The 24775-nt window shown below is 44.8% G+C and overlaps 1 long non-coding RNA gene across 1 annotated transcript in view; it reads left to right on the top strand.

Annotated features, from left to right (window-relative positions):
* The first annotated feature begins 10431 nt into the window (after positions 1–10431).
* The window catches only part of LOC145413619 (uncharacterized), a 46157-nt gene continuing 31813 nt past the window's right edge, over positions 10432–24775 (top strand). Inside the window, exon 1 of the long non-coding RNA XR_013899760.1 lies at positions 10432–10550. This is a non-coding gene — a long non-coding RNA (uncharacterized LOC145413619). The remainder of the gene's footprint in view (positions 10551–24775) is intronic.

The raw sequence follows: 24775 nt of genomic DNA, 5'->3' as shown, positions 1-24775 counted from the left end.
TTTCAGTTCTTTGTTTTCTTCTTTCAGATCCTCGTATTCATCTTTCAGGATCTTGTTTATTGTCTTCACGTGCAGATACTGACCAGTACTTTTAGTGCAGAACCATCTGACTATTTCATTCAGATCTTGCATGTGTTCATACCCGTCTTCAGTCATCTTTGAACATCCAATGTGGTGCCAAAGACGACATATTTCACACTTTAGTTCATACTGGCTGTTTCTCATCTCTCTTTTGAATTGTCCACAGTCACCACTCTCCTCACCGTTCATTCCTTCATGCATTTTTTGTGGTTTCGATGTTTTACCAGCCATTTTTCTTGAAGATCTTCTCCAACACTTTTCAACCAAGAACACAGGATTGGATGATGGATGGTCGGAAAATAAATACAGGTAAATGTTGTAGTGCTATGTGTTCTAGGGTCAACATTTCGTCCTTAGAACACTAGCTACTGAGCTAGGGTTCTCTTTCGAGATTGGATCTAGAATACACAAGAGGAACAGGGCATAAAAACTCGGGTCGACCAACCTTACACGTATATTACCTTAATTACACTAAGAAAAGGTTACGAGATTTATATTATACATAGGTCATGTAATGCTAGGTGTTTAAGGCTCGACTTCTCGCTCCTTGAACACCTAACGTGTAGCGGGGTCCTCTTTCGAGACCGGGGCTTAGGACAAATAAGAGAGAGGCAGGACACAAAAACTTCAGGCAATAACCTTTACACGTGTATTACTTAGTCAGACAAGGGACAACAGCAGATGATACAGCACAATATTTGGTCACTTACAAACTCTTATGACTAGATTCTCAGTATCTCGCAGGATACTACATTAGTATGCACTTGGAATAACACTCGAGGCGTAGTGTGCAGAATTAGTATAGTCCACGGTCTCGGTGCGCGTGGAGTGAGCGATAGGGCTCACTAGGGGAGGGAGTAAGGCACTGGGGTCTAATTGTATTTATGGTAGTATGAGGCGGAGGTTATTGATAGCGCGTTCAACTTATATATTCTAAGAGCAAAGGGTTATTAGTTAATTATCACAATAAGGTCCAAGGTTGCTGCGCGGGTGGAGGAGTTAAAGATACAGCTCACTAGGGGAGGGTGTAAGGCACTGGGGTCTAATTGTATTTATAGTAATATGAAGTGGTGGGTATGGATAGCGTGTTAGATTTATTATTTTCTAGAGCAAGGGACATTTGGGTAAATTACTAATATGAATTCCACGGCTTGGTCGTTACACTGATTATAATATGAAGGGAGTCACACATGAGTCTTACGCACTATCACTTGGATTCTACATGGGTTATTCACTACTCCACCCTGTCGTACATTAGGCCATGATTCCCACGTCACGTAAACACTTGGCCTGGTGCTAGGAAAGTACACTGTCACCTCGTCACTGTTACACTGTACTTAGGGCACAATCACTGTCTCACAAGTTACCGGCGGCAGATGCGGCGGGGAGACACGCCGGCAACAGATCTTCCGGGGCAGGGGCACCGGCAGGGGAGGTCGTGCTGAGAGGGCTCGGGATGGCGCACAGGGGCGTCTTCTCTCGTCCGGGGCTGCAGGTGGCGAAGGGGCCTGATTTCTCCAGGCTATGAACAGGAGTATGGCTCTCAGGACTGGGGCCGAACAATTCCCTGAACCTTGCAGTCAGGTCTCGGCTGAAGGTGGTCTTCCACCATTGGGGCGTAGGGAGATCCCGCCCGGGTGTTCTGAGGAGGGCCTGGAGTTCCCGAGGGCTGCGGCCCCCAGAGCCAGGCGGCGCTGTCGGGGAGGGGCTGCAGCACCGGTCTGCATCAGGGTCCGTCAGGTAGGTTTTCTCCAGGGCCAGGCGTAGGGAGCAGAGGCCGGGGGAGGTGATAGGGGCTCTCCAGTACTCTCCTACGTCCACTACATCAGGGGTCAGGATACTCTCTCACGCTGGGGTGGAGGGGCTGCTCTCGACTGCTTCCAGCCATGTGGCCCGGCTACTGGCCGTGGCTTCCCAGGGGCGCGACCATAAGGCGTCGAGGCCAGGCTACTGGCCGTGGCCTGAGAGGGGGAATAAGTAGCAGCGCACCTCGGGACACCTTCGGAGTGGCTACAGACTGTCTGATGAAGGAGGGAGTGACTTCAGGCCGTCTCCTTCAGCTGGTATGAGGAGCGGCTACAGGCCGACTTGGGGGCAACGCCTTCAGAGTAGCTATCGGCCATCTGACGAAGGTGGGAGCAGCTACAGGCCGACTCCGGCAGGAGGGGTGTGGAACGGCTACAGGCCAACTCAGGGGCAATGCCTTCGGAGCAGCTACCAGCCGTTTGATGAAGGTGGGAGCGGCTACAGGCTGACTCGGGGGCAATGCCTTCGGAGTGGCTACCAGCCGTCTGACGAAGGTGGAAGCAGCTACAGGCCGACTCCTTCAGGAGGGGGTATGGAGCGGCTACCGGCTGTCTCCAGAAGGACACCTTCTGACGAAGGCGGGAGCGGCTACCAGCCGTCTCCTGATTATCCTCAGGTCGGCTTTGGGCTGATTCCTTTACAAGGGGTGGGCGGCTACTGGCCACCCCAAGAGAGAAGACACCTTCGTTGAGGCTAGTGGCACACTCCTGTAGAAGGCAGGAATGGCTACAGGCCAACTCCTGAGGGGCGCTGATTGGAGCTGGACAGACAGCTCCACCCTGAGATGGTTTGGAGGAACCTCGCCCAGAAGGTAGTGCAGGATTCCTGCTTTGGCGACGGTGGGGCGGCTCCGGGTCATAGGGGCATACGGCCCGGGCCAGCTTGTGCCGCTGTCACACCGAATCTCGGCGTGCTGCTGCTGCTCCTCCGTGGGGTCCTCGTGGGGGTGTCGGTGAGTTTCCGGGGGCACTACGCTGAATCCCTGGTGGAGGGGATTGGGCACTCCCGGGGACACTATGCTGTATTTCAGGTCAGGTTAAGGGGACACAATTGGACTAGCTGACTCTGGCCCGGGCTGTTGCAGTCTTGGGCTGCTTACAGGTGTTGCCTGGGCATGGGAGGTAGTTCATCAGGTGTGTCCTCCCGCAGGAGGCACGGGATTACTGCCAAGGGCTGGGTCGTCTGGAGTGGGCTGGTGGTCAGCGTGGAGGAAGGCCCTTCCCTAGTCGGGCCTCGGTGGGGAAGGCGGCCCTCTGGACTGGGGCCGAACAAGGTGAGCAAGTGTGCTTGTCTCTGCCTGTTCCTGGAGGAGGACTGCCTGCTGGTGGGACTGGGGAGGTCACGCCCTGGAGTCTTGCAGGTGCCCCTGGGCGTCTGGGGGCTGCGGTCTTGTCTGGGTTGAGTCACCATCAGGAGCTGCCTGTGGCATCCCTTCCCCGTAGAGTCTGACAGTGGGGAGCATCGCCCGGATGCTGGATGCAGGGCAGTGACTCCCAAACTCGTGATAAGCCCTCGACAGAACTCCTCCAGCTGCAACTCCTCCAAGGAGCTATACCTGTGGGGAGAGGGAGAGAAGGGCGTCCCGCTCGGCTTGTTTTTTTTATGCCAGGAAGAAGGAATCAAAGGCCACGAGCCCGCAAAACTGTTCCTTCCAAGAGAAAGACAAAATACAAGAGAGAACCAAATTCAAGATCCGATCATTTCAGGATGCCTGGACACACTGCGTTTGAAAGACTGGAGATCATAGCAAGCAGGAAATACAGACAGAGGGAGACAATTCCAGAGTTGACCTGTTGCATAAATGAAGGACTGGGAGTAACAGTTAACTCTTGCATTAGAGAGTTGGACAGAAAAGGGATGAGAGTTTGCTGCTAGACGGGTGCTACACGCCCATCGTAGAAGTGGAGAGATGCAAACAGACAGTTCAGAGGAGCAGTGACCATTAAAGTAGCGATAGAAAAGAGATAAAGACGCAACAGTGCAGTGAAGAGACAGAGGTTGAAGGGAGCCAGTAAGAGTAGGAGAGTTAATGAGACGAAAGCCTTTGACTCAACCCTATTGAGAAGAGCTGTATGTGGGGAGCCTTCCCACACATGAAAGTTGTACTCTACACAGGGGCGGATAAAACCCGTGTATAAAGTCAACAACTGTGCAGGGCTAAAAAAGGAATGGAATCGGCCTAGCACACCTAATCTCTTGGAAGCAGATTTTACAAGAGATGTAATATGATCTTTCCAAGACAAGTCCCAAGTAAATGAAATCCCAAGCATGTTCAAAGAAGATGCTAAATATTATTAAATATTAATGGGTACTCCTGTGGAAGATTTTGTTGGGTTGATAGGTGTAAGAACTGAGTCTTTGATGCTTTAAAAACAACAAGATTATTTTTACCCCAGTCAGAGATACGAGCCAAGTCAGACATTAGGTGTGCCATAGCCTTATCCCTTGTTTGTTGAAGTAACTGCTGAGATGGACGTTGCAGGAAACGAATGGAAAGGTGAAGGGTGGAGTCATCAGCGTACGAGTGGATGAGGTTAGGCTTACAGCTTAGAAGGTCATTGATGAATAAGAGGAAGAGAGTTGGTGATAGGACAGAGCCCTGAGGAACACCACTTTTGATAGATCAAGGGGAAGAACAATGGCCATCTACAACAGTGGCTATAGAGCGACTGAAATACTCACGTGGTGGGGTGAGCCCGACAACACCTCCCCAGGAGGAAAGTATGAGGGGGCGACACCCACCCCACAAGGGGACAACGGAAAGGCTTGCTTACCTGGCTCACCGTTCAGACTAAAGTGACATGTCTCTCTCGTGACCCAGCGCCCCTCTTCCCCGCAGCTGGACCACCCGGCAGTGTGCAGGGAAAGTACGCTATTCTTCAGCAGTGGGAACACTCACCAGAATCGGGGTGGGACTTGTATTAACAAGCTCCCAAGCACATCCTCGGACGCCAAGTCCCCTGGATCGGCCTCCTATTTAATAGAGGACTCAGGAGGAGCCTTAAGGATTGCTATCCCCCTATGGCAGGCGGGCATGCTCTGTCAGAGCTGTGGCAAAAGCTGAGAGAGTTCGTCCAAACCTCTTCTTGCCCCTGTCCCTGGGAGGAGGGCACGCTCCGTCGGAGCTGTGACAAAAGCCGAGAGAGTTCGTTTGACCTCTTCCTCCCACCAGTGCCAGGACAGGAATCCCGACCTGTATGGAAGGAGGACACGCTCCGTCAGAGTTGTGGTAAAAGCTGGGAGAGTTCGTCCAGCCTTCTCCTCCCACCGTCACAGGGACAGGAGTCCCAGGCCCTAAGGCTGGTGCGCAGGCCCTGCCGGATCCGTGGCTGTGGCTGGGAGAGCCCAACAGGCACTATCTCCCAGCCTCTCGGGTTGGCGGTGTCCCGGAGAGTCTCCTCTGACTCCTCTGATTCTCCTGCCTCCTCTAGGAGCCCAGGCAGTGCCCAATGGGACTGCATGATGGAGGGAGAGTCCCCTGGACCTCCCCAGCATACCCCGAACCGGAGTCTTGGCAGGGCCCTACGGGCCTGCCAAGCAGAAGGCTCAGCCCTCGGTCGTCCTCCCTCCGCCAGTCCCCAGGCTCCTGTAGAGGGGAACGCCCCTAGCACCGCCCACCACCTCTGCGGCAGGGTAAGTGCCCCTATCCCCACCTCTCTACCTGAAAGGGTGGGATTTGCTCCCCTACAGGCTCCTCACCCGAGACCAGACTGGGCGAGACGTCCGCGAGGCCAGGTGTCCAGTCCTTGCAGCCTCGCCTTCTCCAGGTGCTAACGGACTGTACCAGGACGAGAGGCTGCAGTCCAACCCTGATGGCCTCCTCCTCCAGTCGAGACTGCAGCTTCCGGAGACAGCAGATCTCCCCAGACACTCGCTGTGGCGGTTGGCCCTCCCCCCGTGCGGGTGGCTGCAGTTCCTCCCTGACGGACGCCCCTGCCGGACGAGACGACAGCCCAGTACGGACATCACCTTCCTCTCGGCCAACCCTAGGCCCGGGCCTCCCCAGATCCTCTCCCAGGACCCCAACGACGATTAAGGGCCGGTGTCAAGCAGTGTGGCCTAGTCTGGAAAGGCCTGCCTCCAGCTGGGCCATTGTGGCTAGGGAGTTGCCTTACACACCACCCACCCACTTCTCCCTGACTAGTGGCGGCTACACGGACCATCATCCCCTACATGACTTACCGGGTGGCCCACCTCCCATGCCCAGCCGCCAGCTGAAGCTCCTGGCATAGGCCCCTCTGCCCTGTGGGCCATGTCCTCCCCTCTGCACGAACTGTGAGTACCAGATGCTGTGACCATCTGTTCCCCCCAGTGCTATTGGATCCCCCCCCCCCAGTGAACCAACCCCTGTGCCCCCTCCCCATACTCGTGGTGTCCCTCCCCAGTTCTATATAATCCTCCCCAGTGTTTCACCCCCCTTGTACACCTCCCCCTTTTCCCGGGAACCGCGGTGTTATCTCCCTTCACTGTGTCATAGTGGACTCTACCTGTGAGCTCGTACGCAGAGTGTTTGACACCCCTTCCCCAGGGTGGGTTCCCCAACAGTGACAACCCTCCCTGCAGTGCTGCTCCCCCCCCTCCCCTTGGCAGTATACCTGAGTGTGATCCCTTCCAGTGTGTCCTCTCTCTCCCTCCCCTAGACCCCCAGTCCCCGACCCCCACACAAATAACCCCACCCTAGACTCACTAATCTCCTCCCCCCCTTCCCCCCCATCGAGCGTGAGCCATCATATACTCTCGACCTATGTGATGTATCCGTAGTCTAAGGTTAGTTAGGGCCTCGTTCCATGTGACGCGTAACTATTGTATTAGCTAGGGCCTCGTCTATGTCACGCGAATCCCTAGGCTTGAGGACTTGATTATATACTGTCATATATGTCACGCGCCTGATGGAATGGATATACTGTACTATACTATCTGTATATGGGAATATGACATACCAGACCTATTGTGGTAATATTGCCTGTGACACTGTGTGGATATACTCTTAATTCAGGAAGGTGAAATCCTGTGTATAAGCCAGAACTTGCTGAACTAGATGGAAAGTGGTTGTTGGATATGTATTTCTAAGTCATTGTAAGGTCCTTAGTTTTGCTCATAGAACGGTGTTTGTTTGTCTTTTTGATAATATATACGTGTGCCTTTGACCAGTGGTGTTCGTGATTTTCCTTCCTTGCTAGTACCAACCCGGTCGAGAGTAAAGAACCCAAGGTTGCACCGCGTCTGCCCCGAGGAGTTGGGGCACAGCACACACTGCATAACAACGATCAGAAAGGAAGCTATAGATGAAAGCACAGATAGAAGGATACCGTAAGAGGGCAGTTTGGAAATTAAAGACATGCCAGACTCGGTCGAAAGCCTTTGAGATGTCAAGTGCTATGGCAAAGCTTTCGCCAAAGTCCCGAAAGGAGGATGACCAGGAGACTGAAAGGTAGGTGAGATGATTGCCAGTGGAGCGTCCCTGAAGGAACCCATACCGATGATCAGAAAGAATGTTGTGATAGGAAAGATGCATTAAAGTTTTTGTATTAAGAATAAACACTAAAACTTTTGAGATAAAGGATGTTAAAGCAATTGGACGAGAGTTAGAGGGTTAGGAATGGTCACCCTTCTTTGGGACTGACTGAATGAGAGTAAACTTCTAGCAAGAAGGAAAGGTACAAGTTGATAGACAAAGGCGAAAGAGTTTACCTAGGCAGGGTGTAAGCACAGAAGCACAGTTCTTGAGGACAACAAGAGGGACTCCATCAGGCCCATATGCCTCGTTAATATTGAGGTCAGTGATGGCAGAAAATACATCAGCTGAAGAAATTTTAATGTCAGCCGTGGGGGGAATGATGGAAGAACAGCACCGGAATTGTCTAAAGTGGAATTGGAAGAGAAAGTCTGAGCAAAGAGATCTGCTTTATCAGTGCAAGAAATAGCTACAGAACACATCAGAGTAGAAAAGAGGAGGAAAGGATGATGAGGTAAAGTTGTTAGAAAGGTTTTTGGCAAGGTGCCAGAAGGAGAGGGAAGAATCCGAGTTGGAGAGTAGTGAGCATTTTGTATGGATGAAATTATTTTTAACTGAGCAAAGAACAGACTTAGCACGATTCCGGGCAGAAACATAAAAAAGATGTGATTCAGAGATGGGTTGGCTCTGGTACCTTTCATAGGCCCTCTCTTTGTTGCAGATAGCATTAGAACAAGCGCAATTAAATCGAGGCTTTCTTGCATTAGTCAAAGGATATGAGAAGGGAATGTATGCTTCCATGCCTGAGAGAATAACCTCCTTAATGCGCAAGGCACATTCAGATGGCTCCCGGCCACGGAAGCAATAATCATCCCATGGATAATCAAAGAATTACTGCCTAAGGGCCTCCCAATCTGCAGCTCCAAAGTGCCACAGTCGACATTTCTTTGGAGGGTCCACAGGCTGTACTGAAGTGATAGGACAGGTTAAGGTAATAAGGTTGTGATCGGAGGAGCCCAACGCAGAGGAAAGAATAACAGTGTAAGCAGAAGGATTAGTTGTAAGGAAAAGGTGGGTGGTGAAGCGAGCAAGGGACTTCCTTTGTGAGGGTAGTCACATGATCAGTGGATGATGGGCGTACAGTGGCTGTTCCCTCCATCTCAACGCAAACGGTGGCCATCGTTGCGGCTCCACTTGCCCTTGGGACAGCAGGCGAAGGGCGTACGGTGGCTGTCCCTTCCTTCCCGATGCAGACGGTGCCTGTCACTGCAGTTCTGCCCTCCTCTTGGGTGTCAGCCGAAGGACATACATTGGCCGTCCCTTCCTTCCCGGTGCAGACAGTGGCTGTCACCGTGGTGCTGCTCCCAGGAGGCTGCAGGCGAAGGGCATATGGTGGCTGTCCCTTCCTTCCCAGTGTGGACGGTGGCCGTCACCGCGGTCCTGCAGGGGGTAGCAGCAGAAGAGCGTATGGTGGCCGTCTTCCTTCCCGACGCGGACGGTGGCTGTCGTCGTGGTGCTGCCTAGGACTGTACTAAGACAAGTCCCACCCCGATCCTGGCGAGGGCTGGCCTGGCTTCAGAGTAGTCTGCCGGGGCGGCGTTCCTGCTCGTGGCCATGTTGAGGGGAAGAGGGTCGCAAGGTCATGGGGAACATACGGCCGTATTCTTAAACATTTCCTTCCCTTTTAGAGGCATGGGAAGGAAATTTTTAGCTGAATTGGTATTCTTTAAAAAATCCTTCGCTTCCTGAGCCGCTCGAAGAGAAGGATTTTTCCTCTGGGCAGCAGAAATTATTGGAACTTCTCTTCAAAAATTCCTTCATAAATTTTGTGCTTTCTGTTGTGGTTCATTGTCTTATATATATTTAAAATGTTTACGGAAGTTACTGTATAATTTTATTGATGCAGTTTACAACGCTATACTAATGTTTAAGCGCTATTTGTGTCTCTTTAAAAGTGTTACCCATGTCGGCTGACACAATTAGCCAGGCATAAACAGAGCAGACGTCGTACTACATTCGATATTCATCCAGTCTTTTATGATCTGACACTGACAAATCTTATACATTATGGCCAGGGTCAAACGAGGATTCATTTTAAGAAACATTTTGGTTGTTAACTTGCCCGAAAAAGGAACATCTGCCATCAAGGTCACACGTGTGGTTCGGCTCATGTCTTCCAGCTGGAAAAAAAAACAAGTGAGCGCCGCCTTGAGAGTATACGAGACGGACGTTAACAAGTGATTCTTACACTTAATAATAACAACATTAAGCCTAATAATATTCCTCGAATATAATTTATTATCAAAATATTGTCTTGAGGAGTGAAAACCGCTGCAGTGTTGGCCAGAATGGCATTTATGGCTGAATACAAACCAACAGTATAGATGTGGTGGCGACCTCCTACATCTCTAATGTTCTGTTCTTTCATTATCTAGCACGAGATATGCGTGGTTTGATGTATTAGTTTATAAATTTAACGCTCTTCCATACCAAATAACAGCAAGACGGGTCGTTTTAGTTTAACAGGGCTACCAACCTGAACATTTTTCCTTCCCTTCCTAGGAAATCTTTTAAGCAAACTGGAGAAAAAGAAAAATCCTTCAAAGGGAAGGAAAAGTTTAGGGAAGGAATTATTTGTAAGAATATGGCCGATAGGCCCGTCTCGCCTGGGCCTTACGCACGTCGTACGTGCCTCCCCGTTGTCTCCCCTTGGGGATTGTGTTGCAACACCCCTACCGGGGTCTCCCGTGGGGGTGTGCACTTAAAATGTGTTAAAATATACTCGCAAATACATTCGTTTTCATTTTCAGATCAATATTTATGCAAAATAGAAATGGCTATGCGAATTGGTGAGCTGAAGGTTAAACACCCGCTAACTATAGCACGTTTCCACTCTAACTCTTGATTTTTTGTATTTTTTTTATTGACAGTTAAATGACACACAATATTTTGACCTGGTTTCCGATGATTAGGGGTGTATGAGCCTGTATAGTCATAAAAATGATAATAGTGGCGAATTGGAGCCGATTTGATAAATGACCACCGATTCAGTATTTGATTTTGAATGCATCGCTCTATTTCAGGAAGACTATAGTGCCAAGGGATTTGTTGAAAAAGGATGGATGTAAATTGTACTGGATCACCAAAGATCAAACTACTGCATACTGGGACTGTACCAGCTCTGCACTGCCCTACAAGCCAGAACCAGGTTTGGAGACCAATGCCTACGGTAGACCAGTTCCCTAGTACAACCCTCAGTAATTTTTTTTTTTTGCAAAATCTAGTCAATTTTTAGTTTTATGTAAGGGAGTGACCAGCATTTGTGGTAAAATTATCGTTTAAGCCCCTAACCTCACTTTATTTATTTTTTTAACCTACCCTAACCAAATCAATCCAGCCTGACCTATATGAGGCTGTGCTGTACTAACAAGTAACTGGACTCAAAATTCTTGTCGCTGGGAGAACTCTCCATTGGAGAACACAAAAATAATTAATTCCGTCAGGGGTAAATTTTTAGAAGTAACCAACGTTTTCATTTCATATTATTTTTATATTTTCCAATGCAAAATACTGTTTTAATTAGTTTTGACCTTCATTTTGGGGGGAAAATCCCCCTTCTGGAATTTGGAGTAAGATTTCCAAAAGAGGGTTTATCCCCCAAAATCAAGATCAAAATTAAAAACATACTATTTTGCATTAAACTAACCCAAATTAACTTAACCTAACCTAACCTAACCAAGGGCCTGACATAGACTGAGTGCACACGCCTGCACCAGCCAATATGGCGTGACATTCATCCGCTACTGAGCAATAGCCTAACTTAAGCCACTTGATGACTACCCCTACAAAATTTGCTCCCCCAACTCAAACTAAGCTTAAAAGGTAAGTCTTAGAATAGTTCAGGGACGTAATATAATGAAAATTGGTAACGTTGGTTTCTTCTAAAGTTATACCCCATTAGGGGTTGAAACGACAATAGAACCACATTTTTATATACAATTATATGAGAGGTATATGAGAGAGGGGGGTGCGAGTAGGAAGCAAGGCAGTGAAATGGCGGGGGATAGGGCGACGTGGAGGTGATTTGTTTGTGGCCACCCCAAACGGGATTGAGGCGTCTGGCAATAGATAGATAAATAGATAGATTTTTTAACTGGACCTCTTGTTGGTATACCATACCCATTTAGCTTGGCCTAAATTTCCGTATCTCCACTGTGAATGCTGAGTTGTAATATAGCAACAGATTACCACTAGAATGTGATGCTAATCAGGAAGAAGTGCTATTGAAAATATGTTGAGGCAAAGCATCGTCAATTTTTGCCACTGAACTCTGAGAAATAGACCTAAGCTTCAGAGGGATGATAATGTGGGCCAAGTTAAGGTAAACGAGTATGGTACTCTGCATCTGAGCCAGATTTAGATAAGGAAGCTTGTAGGTCTAAGTTTAACTATTGAGCACTATATTCCCATTGAGTGTGATAGGTGGAATATTTTCCCCTATGTAAATTCCCAAGGACACACCTCACAATTTTTTACAAAATCTTTAATCTGCAGCAAGGCAGTGACCAGTGTTTTTATATCTCAGTATTCAGTATTAACATCCTAACATAGCAAATTTTCTTTGGAGATTTAAGTACACGACTTCGTACATAACCAAAGAATGGCACACCTATAGCAGTGGAAGCACAGTGAATATACCTCCCACAAACGAATAGTGTCACTCTACCACTGTTATTAGACTTATTATGTGTAGAAAATATCTTACAAAGGTTGTGTTATTGCTGTGTGGACAGTCTGTCTATGTTTAACCCATGTGAGTGGTTATAGATGACAAGAATTTGGGAAGAGCTGTATTGAATAATCAGATTTCCTGGTAAGTACAACTAAGATTTTGTTTTTAAATATATGTTCTGTCACCATTCTGTTTGATGGATAGAAGGTTAGGTTAGGTTAGGCCAGATATGATTAGGCTAGGTCAGATAATACCAAGTTAACTTTATAAACACTAAAGTACAGTATTTTATCATCCATAAAGAAATACATCGAACCCAACCCATCATGAAGAACCAATCTTGCTGGGTAAGTGCACCCAAGATTAAAAAGAAACAAAAAAATCACCATCCTGTCTAATGAACTAATGGTTTGGTTAAGTTAGGCGAGATATGAGTAAGTTGGGTCATAATTTATGCAAAGTTTGTTTCATGTCCTTAAACTTTAAAATATTTTATCATCCATCAAGAAGTCCATACACACAACCCTATCATGAATCTACCCAAAGACCCAGTAACTACATATGTGGGCGCTATTATTATGCAAAAACCTTGTGACGCATCAAATTGTTGGCTGTGCAAAGCTACAAAAATGATGTAGAGACCACTTATGCTGAAATAGTGAAAGTAAAGAAAGACTTACAAACAAGGGTGGAAGAAAGAAGCATTAAAAAGGAAGTGAAAAGAATAATCCAAAACAATCCTAAGTTAGTCAGAGATTCAGTAGATATCAACAAATCACTGGTATAGAAGAGGAAGAAGTAAAAAACAAGATCTCAAGAGACAAAAAGGAGATGGCAAATGTAATGAGCATATTGAAAGAGTATCAGAGGAAATCTGTAGTAAAGACATAGAGGAACACAAAAGGTTAGGGAATTACTAGAGAAGCAAGTCAAGACCCCTAAAGGTAACCTTCCAGAGTGTAAACACCGTGGAGGAGATACTAAAAAATGCAAAGAACCTTATGGAAAAAGAGAAGTTCAAAAATGTATGGATAAAAAGATGCCTAACACAGGAGGAACTGGAATTACTGAAAGAGGGAGGAAGCAAAAACAAAAAATGAGGGAAGATCAGAGGAGGAGAAGAATACATTTTTTTACAAAGTAATAGGATTGTAGATACGAAAGTGGTATATAAACAGGAGGGAATAATAAGGAGGAAGGTAGTAGAACCAAGTCATGACAAGTATATAAACAAGATGATTAAGTTGATGTACCCAGATGTGGATGGAATGGTATCTAAATTATTCAAGATGAATGATTATGTCAGAGAAAATGAACCACATATAATATGCCTAACTGAAACAAAATTAACACCAAGGATATCAAATGACATTCTAAACTTAGAGGAATATAATATATGGAGAAGAGATAGGAACTTAAAAAAAGGAGGAGGAATTACAGTATAATATTAACTAAGAAAAATCTAAAAGTCAAAGAAATAGAACTAGATACCGGTATAGGCTACCCTCAAAAGTAGAACTGATTGCAGTAGAGATCAATACATCTGAAGGGAAAGTAATTGTAGCCAATTTGTACATCCCACCCAGGTCAAACACATGGGAAAGAGACGAATATGAGGACCTGGCAGAGAATACAATTCAGAGTTTAAGAGCATTACTACATAAAATTGAAGAGAAATTGGAAAGAATTATACTAACTGGAGATTTTAATACAAATATAAATTGGAATAATCTAGATATATTAATCCAAGAAAGCTGTTGGAACCAAAAGCTCCTGGATCTCGTGCAAGAGTTTTTCCTAATGCAACATGTAAGGGAAAGCACCAGAAAAAGAGGACTCGATGTACCCTCAATGCTAGATCTCATATTTACTAGGCAAGAAAACGATATTGACAATTTAATATACCACCCTCCATTCGGCAAAAGCAACCATGCAGTACTAAATTGCAACTTCAAGATAGCATATGACATAGTTAACAGCTATGAAAGTTACAAAGAGAGCCTAAACTATAAAAAGGGAAACTATCATGACCTAAAGAAGTACTTCTTAGAAATTGATTGGGGAAAGGAGCTTAGAGGACAAGATTTAAATCTATCTGTCTATCTATTGCCAGATGCCATAATCCTGCAAGGGGTGGCCATTTGACTTTTGAGTTATTTGTTTTATGGGGAGGGGCACTAACCCTCCACCAACCCACTTGTTGACTGGTAGGGAACGCGTATGGTTTGGTTATATGGTTACCACCCAGCATTGTAAATGGTTTCTTAAATGCTATATATGAAAAATTCTGTGAACTTTATGAAATAGGAGTCCAGAAGTACATCCCATAGCACAAAGAAGCAGAAAAGAAAATAAAGAAATGGTTCAATACAGAATGTAAAAAATCAAAAGAAAAAAGAGATTTGTTGTGGAATAGATACAGAAGACACAATAGTGAAAGGGTATATAATAATTACAAACAGGCAAGAAACGATTATGCAAGAATAAGGAGGGAAGCCCCAAAACAGTTTGAGGAGGATATCATAAATAAAAGTAGTGATCAACCGAAGCTGTTTTACAGCTCCATCAGAAGCAAAACCAAAGTAAAAGATAAAATACAATTCATTACAGATGAGGGAATCACCTATACACAAGAGAAGGATATGTGTGAAGCACTAACCAAGAAATTCCCATCAGTTTTTACAGAGGAAAAAAATTTTGAGAGGGATTATGTGGAACATGCATGTCCACACATACTACCAGATAAACAAACATCAGAAAAAGTAATACAGGAGGAGCTAAGTAAATTAGACAAAGGAAAAGCAAATGGTCCTGATGAAATTTCATATTGGGTACTACGTGAATGTGCAAAGGAGTTAAGTAAACCATTATCAATAATTTTCAAGAAATCCATGAGTCAAGGTAAACTACCTGATATTTGGAAGAAAGCAAACATTGTTCCCTTATTCAAGAAAGGGAATAGACAAAATCCACTCAACTACCGACCAGTATCACTAACCAGTGTTGTAAGCGAGGTAGTAGAAAAGCTTATAAGAAAAGCTTGGGTAAATCATCTAGAAGAACACAATATGATAACAGAAAGACAGTTTGGTTTCAGAAAAGGAAAATCATGTGTTACTAATCTGTTGAGCTACTATGACAGAGTAACAGACACATTACAGGAAAGAGAAGGATGAGTGGACAGTATCTACTTAGATTTCAAGAAAGCATTTGACACAGTACCACACCAAAGACTTTTATGGAAACTGTACCATGAAGGAGGAATTCGAGGCAAACTGTATTGTTGGATGCAAGATTTTCTCATAAGAAGAGAAATGAGAACAGTACTAAGGAGAAATTACTCATCATGGAAAGAAGTGACTAGTGGAGTATCACAGGGCTCAGTGCTGGCACCAATCATGTTTTTAGTGTATATAAATGATATAGACAGTAACACTGGAAATGAAAGCTATCTAAATATGTTTGCAGATGATGCAAAAATACAAAGGAGAATTACTAACACAGACTCTTGTAAAGAGCTACAAGAAGAACTGAATAAACTTCATGAGTGGAGTAATACATGGCAAATGGAATTCAATGTGGACAAGTGTCATGTAATCAAGTTTGGTAACAGTGGAAAAAGACGTGATTGGAATTATACGTTAGGAAATAAAATCCTACACACATCAGAAAGAGAGAAGTACCTAGGTATGATTATCAATAAGACTTTCTCCGGCTGACCACATCAGTGAGAAGGTATGGAACATGTATACCGGTACACTGCTCGTAAATATGAGAATAGCATTCATATACATAAATGAAGATGTGCCAAGAAAGATAATAACATCATTCATCAAACCAGCCCTGGCGTATGAATCAGTAGTCTGGAGTCCTCATCTCAAAAAACACATAGACAAAATGAAAAAGTTCAAGGGGTTGCTACAAGATGGGTTCCAAGCTTAAGGGATCTAAGCTACGAAGAAAGACTAAATAAACAGAATCTACCAACACTACAGGAGAGAAGGAAAAGAGGTGACATGATTATGCTATGCAAATGCATACCAGGGAAGGAGAAAATAGACAAATGATTACTTAACATATGGGGAAGCATCAGCAAGAGGATACTGCAAAAAGCTGCATAAGAAGAGAGGTGATAAAGACATAAGGAAATTTTGTCTCCCAAATAGAGCATTTGATCAGTGGAATGCAGTACCGAATGAAATAGTTTGTACGAAAACAATTCACAATTTTACGGATATGTACGATAAATATGGTTTATGACACGGGACTGTACGAGCTTTACTCATTCCTGTAAAGATACAATTAACTAAGAGCATAGTGGTACTGTTGCTGGTCCCACTGGATTTTTTGGATGAGAAGACATTACAAATACATGTACTTAAAAATATGAGGAACATTTATCATTGTGTGAACAAAATGCTTCATCAGGTAGTAAATTAGTATAGGCCTACAGTTGTGCTCTTGAGAGATTCGACTTTTAGCTGTGGTCATGTAAGACTTCCATTTTTATTGTCCATCTTTCATTGATACAAACCAGTGCAGAGTTATTACTGATACATAAGTGTGTCATTAATTTTTATATTCGACCAAAGTATAACCACCAGGAAAATCATTATTGTACCAGTATTTCAATGATTATCCGCTGATATATACCCTTTTGCTTTATCAGAGTTTGGGACCCAGCAAGCCAGAGAGCTCTGCGTGACGTCATGAATGTTTATGACATCATTACAATTACATGGCAGTGACCTGTCCTTTTGTTGTATAGTCCTTGTGTATGTGTGTGTGTGTGTGTGTGTGTGTGTGTGTGTGTGTTTAGTGACAATCTCGCAGTTTTTAAAAGTAAGTTTAGCTATAACTGAGGCTTGTTTTTGGCAATGCTGATGCCCATGGAATCATGCATCAGTGTATCGTCGGTGTTAAAGAATATGTTGGGGCAACGGATCCACTTTGGTGGCTCTATGTGAAGGTGTCCCTCTTCAGCACTGTTATCAGGGGTACAGGTAGGTAATAACAAGCACTGGAGATAGTTTGCGTATTTCCTTTTAAAAATTGCTGTACCTGACTTGTTTGGAAGCTGAAGTAGTGGGTAGCCTAGTCACGAATATCTTGAGTAAAGCAGTGCATTTTTATCTGTCTGTCTATTGCCAGATGCCTTAATCCCGTAAAGGGTGGCCATAAACAAATCGCCTCCATGTCGTCCTGTCCATTGCCATTTCACTGCCCTGTTCCCAGCTCACACCCCCCTCTCTCATATACCTCTCCACTCCATCCCTCCATCTCATTCTTGGCCTCCACCTCACTCATACAGTCCTTGTCAGTCTCTCACTCTCCATCCTCTCCACATGTCCAAACCACCTCATTGTGTTTCTCCTAACACTTCATATCACATCCACACCACAATGGTCCTTCACTTCCTCATTTGTCAGTCTGTCTCTCCATGTGACTAAAATAACTCATTTCCACTGCTCTCATTCTTGACTTCTGTCCCTCCAACAAAGTCCAAATTTCACTTCCATGTGTTAGAGTTGGTATCACAATACTGTCATGTAGTAGCTTTTACACTTCCATACTCACTTCCCTGTTTCTTGTCACTGCTTTGAAGGAACCAACAACCTTTCTTCCCTGTTGCACCCTTCCAAGCACTTCACCCTCTAAACTTCGATCCTTACTCATCACACTACCTAAGTACTTTAATGCACTCACATTTTCCATTTCCTCCTCATCCAACCTCATTGTACATTGAGTGACTCCACTTCTCTTGAAGGCCGTAGCTTTATTGTTCCCTACATTCACCTTTGGCTTCTGTTTCTTACACACTCTCCCAAACTCATCCAAGAAACCTTGCAGCTCCCCTTCATCTTCACTTAACAACACAGTATCATCTACAAACAGTGGTACAGGGAGTTTCCAAACACTGCTGTCTCTCATTACGGCCAATCCAACATCCACTGCCGTACCTTGTATCTCTTTCATAACCCCCTTCATATACAGATTGAACAACCATGGAGACATGACACATCCCTCTTTCAATCCAACCTTCAGATAGAAGAATTCACTCAGTTCACTATCTACATGCACTGCAGCCCTAGCACTCTCATACAGTACATACTCTTCATAGCATTCATCATGTTTCCATGTACTCCATATATTCTTAATACTTTCCACAATCCTTGTCTATCCACCCTGTCATGTGCTTTGTCCAAATCCATGAAGGCCGAATACAACTTTCCCTTCTCAAGAAACTTTTCCACCAGGGATCTAAGAATGAATATCTGATTTACACAACCTCTTCCCTTCCTAAAACGTCGCTGTTCTTCTCCAAGTAATTCCTCAGTTATTTCCCTAACTCTGTCAATAAGTAAGTATCCTACCATATACTTTCCCTATTACACTAAGAAGACAAATGCCCCTATGATTACAGTACCACACACTTTGTTTTCCCCTTTTCCTTTCTACAGGGGAATAATTATACCTGACTTCCAATCCTCTGGGACTCTACCTTCATCCCAGGCCAATCTGAACATCTTCCACATCCATTCTACTACTACCTCTCCCACATGCTTAAGCATTTCGCCACACACTCCATCAATTCCTGGGGCTTTCCCCATTCTGACTTTCTTCATTGCTTCCACAACTTCCAGCTTACTGATGTCTTCTTCTTTTCTCACATCCCTCCATCTCCCAGCCATTCCCGAGCCACTTATACTTGCATTACTTTCATTCTGTGTATTCAACAATTCCTTAAAGTGTTTTCTCCATCTGCTCACTTTTTCTCCCTTCTCCACTAGTAATTTACCATTTTTATCTTTCACTTCCCAACTAACTTCTTTGCCACCCTGTCTAACTCTACCTCTTTCTGGAACATTTTCATACATTCCTTCCACTTTACACTCAAATTTCCAAATTCCTCATCCACTCTCTTCATACTCTCTCTTACTAATCTTTTCACCTGTCTCCTCCTCTCTACATATAACCCTTTCTTCCATCTCTCAACTTCTTCCACGCCCCAGTGTCTCATCCACTCACTATATATATGCTTCTTTTGTGCCACAGCCTGTCTCACCTCTTCATCCCACCATGCTGTTCCCGGAATCCCCTGCCATTTTCTCTTCGCCCTACACATCACCTCACATGCTGCACAGTTTTTGTATATTTTTGAAATATTTCGTTGATTTCAATGATTATTGCGGTCACAAATGCATCGTTTTGGTATTTCCGCCACTCCATCGACAATGGGTTACCGTGGGAATGCGGAGTTTTGTGTGGGGAAGCAATAGAGAGCTGAAGTGATGTCACGTTACCATGACAACAATTTGCAGGTTCTAAACATCTGAAGTTGTGGCTTTTATATTATCATCTCTTATTTCTTGATTCTGGGAGGAAGGAAATGAATATGTAAAAATCACTCTAATGTACTCTGCTCATATACAGTATTGTCCTTCTGGGAGAAAGGAAATGAATATGTAAAAATCACTATAATATACTCATATATCATCCTTCTCTTACCCTATTGGTGTACAGTATTAGATGAAGTTGAAGGCTAGCCTTAAGGAAGTTCAACAAAACTAGGGTGTCTGGAATGTGTCAGGTCTGGCTGCAAACTTTTATTAGCTAAATACAGTGATCCTTTATATATCTAGATGCTCAGTATCCGGACGTGTTCAGTATCCGGACTCTGGACTCTGGCTGTATTAAACCATTATCTGAATTTACTTACTGAATTTACTTGAGAGGAGCATGTGGAGTGACGTGGAGGGACAGGTTGACGAATGAAGAAGTGAAGGAACGCTGTGGGGTGGATGTGGATGTGGTTGAGATTAGGAGAAATACACTGAGGTGGTTTGGAATTGTGAAGAGAATGGAGAATGAAAGACTGGCTAAGAGGGTGTATGTAGGTGAGGTGGAGGGAGGGAGAGGGAGAGGTAGACCGAGGATGAGGTGGAGGGATGGAGTTGAGAGGTATATGAGGGAGGGGGGGGGTGAGTTGGGTGGAGGGTAGTCAAATGGTGGGTGACAGAGCGACTTGGAGGCGATTTGTCTGCGGCCACCCTTTGCGGGATTAGGGCGTCGGGCTATAGATAGATAGATAGGCAGACTTTCTATTCTATCTGTCTGTTGCCAGACGCTATAATCCCGTAAGGGGTGGCCATTTGACTCTGAGTTATTTGTTTTACAGAGAGGGGCACTAACCCTCCACCAACCCACTTGTTGACACATAGGGAGCACGTATGGTTTGGTTATATGATTACCACCCAGTGCTGCAAACTGTTTCCTGGCTTACAGGAAACCATTTGGCTTGTCACTCAATGTTCAGCCACCTGTAAAGGAAAGAAAAGCAATAAGAAGTGACAGGAAAGATGGGAGAAATAGGAAGAGAGGAGGGCAGGCACAGAAAAAGAATGATAAATGCTGTGGAAGAAGTAGGCAGCACTACATCAAGTGAGTGGATGATGGTCACCACCACCTACCACTAAGTAAAGTAATTTACAAATAATTCTTATCCCTTTCATTGTTGTACAGTCAACGAAAAAGTATCACACACCTTGGGATCGATGGTTATGTATATGGGCGAGTTTGTTTTACCCAGACTTAAAAGGGCTCGAGAACTTCGGCTGGCCAGGATATTGCAATGAATAATGTTGTGACCCAATGGGTCAAAGAAGAGACTAGATGAAGAGGAGATGACACGCCAGCATGATTAGATTTACTACTAACTAGAGAACCTGATGTTGAAAATTTAAAATATCAGTGTCCTATAGGAAAAAGTGATCATGTGGTCATTGAGTTCCAGATGATAAAAGGGAACGTGGTGCCAAGAGATGAACTTTATAGGCAGGGAAGATACAACTATAGGAAAGCAAATTTTATAGGATTGAGGAAATTTTTCAAAAATGCGGATTGGAGAAAATACAGAGAAACAAGAGAGATGCAGAGGAAGTGGGATATCTTTCTAGACCTCTATAATTCAGGAGTGGAGAAACATGTTCCAAGAGTAAGTGGGAAAGAAAACAGGAAGAAGGATTGGTTTAACAGAAGGTGCATGATAGCAAAAAAAGAAAGGGACATGGCATGGAACAAATGGAGAATGAGAGGTAATGATAAAAGAAGAATATAAAAGAGCTAGAAATGAATATACAAGAATACGCAGAGAGGAAGATAGGAACTTTGAAAAAGATATAATTGACAGATGCAAGGAAGAACCTAAATTGTTTTATAGATTTGTTAATGGCAAATTGAAACAAAAGGAAGGGCCCAACTGAAAGAAGAAGGAGAGGTCTACAAAGATGTGACAGTGCTACTGAAATAATGAACAAGTGTTTCCAGTCGGTTTTCGCGAAAGAAGGGGATTTTGTGTAGGGGGAGGGTGTGACTAGAAATGTAGTGATAAGAGACATAAAAGTGGAAGTGCAGGAAGTGTATAAATTACTGGAAACTCAGGATGTAAGGAAAGCCCCAGGACCTGATGGAATCTCTACCTGGGCACTGAAAGAATGCAGAGAACAACTGGCAGATAAGATTCACGATATAATTGTGTGTTCTCTGGAAGAAGGGATAGTGCCACGGGAATAGAAGAGGGCCAATGTGGTACCAATTTATAAGGGAGGAAACAAGGAAGAACCCCTGAATTATAGACCAGTGTCCCTGACCAGTGTAGTTGTAAAATTGTGCGAGGGAATACTGAAAGACAGATGGATAAAATGTATGGAGGAGATGAACTTATTAACTGAGAGCCAGTTTGGATTCAGAAATGGAAGGTCATGTGTTTCCAACTTGTTGAGCTTTTACTCGGGAGCGATTGACGTGCTACGGGAGAGAGACAGCTGGGTGGTTTGTGTGTATCTAGATTTGGAGAAAGCCTTTGACAAGGTACCCCACAAGCGACTAATGTGGAAATTGGAACACATAGGAGGACTGAAGGGAAACATCCTGGACTGGATGAGAGACTTCTTGAGAGACAGACAAATGAGGACAGTAATAAAGGGCAAGATGTCTGGATAGAGGGAAGTAACAAATGGAATCCCACAGGGCTCAGTGTTAGCGCCAGTAATGTTCTTGATTTACGTAAATGGTATGGTAGATGGAGTGAACAGTTATGCAAGTCTGTTTGCTGATGATGCAAAGATCTTGAGGGGAGTAGAAGTCGAGGATGACTGTAAAATGCTGCAGGAAGACATGAATAGGATACAAGATTGGAGCCAGATGTGGGAAATGAAATTTAATGCAAAAAAATGTAAAATATTGGAAATGGTTAAGAGTGCCAAGAGGCCATCACTGAATTCCATGATGGGTAATGAACCAATATAAAAAGTGAGAGAAGAGAAAGATTTGGGAGTGCTGGTCCAGGATAGTCTGTCACCGGAAAGACACATTAACAAGATAGTTAGAGAGACGTACAATCTCTTGACAAACATACGAATGGCATTCCATTACATGGATGAGGAAATGATGAAAAAATTGATAGTGGCCATGATCTGCCCAAGGTTGGAATATGCAGCAGTAGTGTGGTCCCCACACAAGAAGAAAGATGTAAATAAGATCGAGAGGATACAAAGAACAGCAACCAAGATGGTCCCCAGCCTGGCAGATCTCTCTTACAGAGAGAGGCTGGAAAAGCTGGACCTGCTTTCCCTAGAAGAAAGGAGAGAGAGGGGCGACATGATTGCAGTGTTTAGGACCATGATAGGACTAGATAAAATTGATGAAAATGATCTATTTGTATGGGATGGGAAAGTAACAAGAGGACATGGAATGAAACTGAAAAAGCCAAGTTGTTTGAAGGATATCAAGAAATATAGCTTTCTATATAGATTCATAGACCTGTGGAACAGCCCGGACAAAGAGATCATCCAGTCTAAAAACTTAAACGAGTTCAAAGTAAAGTTTAACTTAATGAGAAAAAGAGGCCGGACCACACGAGTGTAACTCATTTCCTGTATATCACAACTAGGTAAATACAGAGAGAGAGAGAGAGAGAGAGAGAGAGAGAGAGCTAGATTCCTTCCGATAATATAATTACAATATCAGTACAGTAATTTCTGTACCAGTGCATATGATAGCACTACACAGAACTGGTACAGTACTGTATGTGTGTATACAGTATCGTACAATAAACTTCCATTTAGTATGGGTATTTGTTTTAGTACCACAGTCAGCCACCATAGCCAAGCAGCCCTAATGGGATAGATTAGGTTTGGTTAGGTTAGGTAAGGATAACTTACGGTATGTAATTCTGTGTGGGAATCACTTTGAGCATATTTTTGAGAAAATCCAATGGTTATTTTTTAAAGGACGAGGCACGCGTTGTTCCTGGCTTAGGGGTACCGGTGGCTACCACGTGTGTAACACAGACCACAAGCCATGAGTAAATGTACGGTAAAACTGCTCGTCCACCTCTACACCGAATGGCGGAAGTCCCTCGCCTCAGGGATTAGTGCAGAACCCCCCACCACACACGTCTGTCTTCTTCCCTACTGCTTGGTCAGAGTTGCCTGGCTGGCCGCAGTAGTCATGCACTGCCTGAGGTGGTAATTTACCGATCATCCGCTGTTGCCATCATGTACTAACTCTTGCCTGGGCAAACGGAAGTGAACCTTATATGCAACTGCCACATTTTGCTTCCTCTGTGCTTGAAAGCAGCCATTGGGTGTGATATGGCAGCGCTGTACTGCTTGCCAGTGAACACAAGCCAGCACCCTTTTCCCTCCTTTTTGTCCTTCATGAGTGATAATGCTTGCAACAATGGCTGTGATTGCAGTTGTGGTTGTGGTAGGGAACCACCACAGGTTGTGCCCCTCCTCTGCTGTATTCTTGTGTGTGTGGTGATGGCCCCACCACCACCTGAGAAACAGAAGAGGAGAGTTCTGATTCTGGAACGTGGGATATTGGGCAAGGTTGACGCAAGCTGGACCACAGATCGCATTCTGTGCGAGTATGATCTAGCCCGTTCAACATTGTTCGATGCCTAGAAGTGACACGACAAGCTTACACAATGCGGATAGGACTTTGCCAAATGCGCGTGTCGGGGCGACAGGAAGGTAATGGCCCAGGCCCAGCATTCCATTATTGACAAGTCAACACTGATGTGGTTTTGTCAGCAACGTGGTGCTGGGGTGCTTGTGCATGGGACCGAGGTGAAGGCTGCTGCTGAGAAGTTTGCACGCATGCACAACATGCAGGACTTCAAGGTGTCCGAGGGATGGCTCTTTCGCTTCAAGCTTTGCCATGGACTTACTGGCTGTAAGGCACACGGCGAGGCCTTGGATGCGGCAGCGGAGGAAGTAGACTCGTTTTGCCAGAAAGTGCAGTGCCTGATTGAGTACGAGGGCCTTGCCCTTGGTCAAGCCTATAAAGCTGACAAAACTGGTCTGTTTTACCACTCCATGCCCGCCAACACCCTAGCTTAGGAAAGGAAGAAGACTGTGCCTGGTTGGGAGTTGTCCAAACAGCGTGTCTCTGTTTTGTGCTGTGCCAGTGCTAATGGGATGCACCGCCTGAAACCTATTGTTGAGTGTGCAAAACAACCACGTTATCTCCGTGGGTTGATGGATAGCCTGCCTGTTGTGTGGTACCATTCTGTGAAGGCCTGGTTTACCACTAAGATCTTCAGATATTGATTCCATAGACATTTCATCAAGGAGGTTATCCATTATCAAACGGAAGTCCTTGATATCGCTCATGACCAGGTGAAGGCACTCCTG

This window comes from Coenobita brevimanus, chromosome 97, assembly GCF_032717465.1.
Source record: "Coenobita brevimanus isolate Jiangsu-jjx chromosome 97, ASM3271746v2, whole genome shotgun sequence".
NCBI classification, from domain to species: domain Eukaryota; kingdom Metazoa; phylum Arthropoda; class Malacostraca; order Decapoda; family Coenobitidae; genus Coenobita; species Coenobita brevimanus.
The sequence above is the reverse complement of the archived record's forward strand: the minus strand, read 5'-3'. Positions and strand labels throughout refer to the sequence as shown.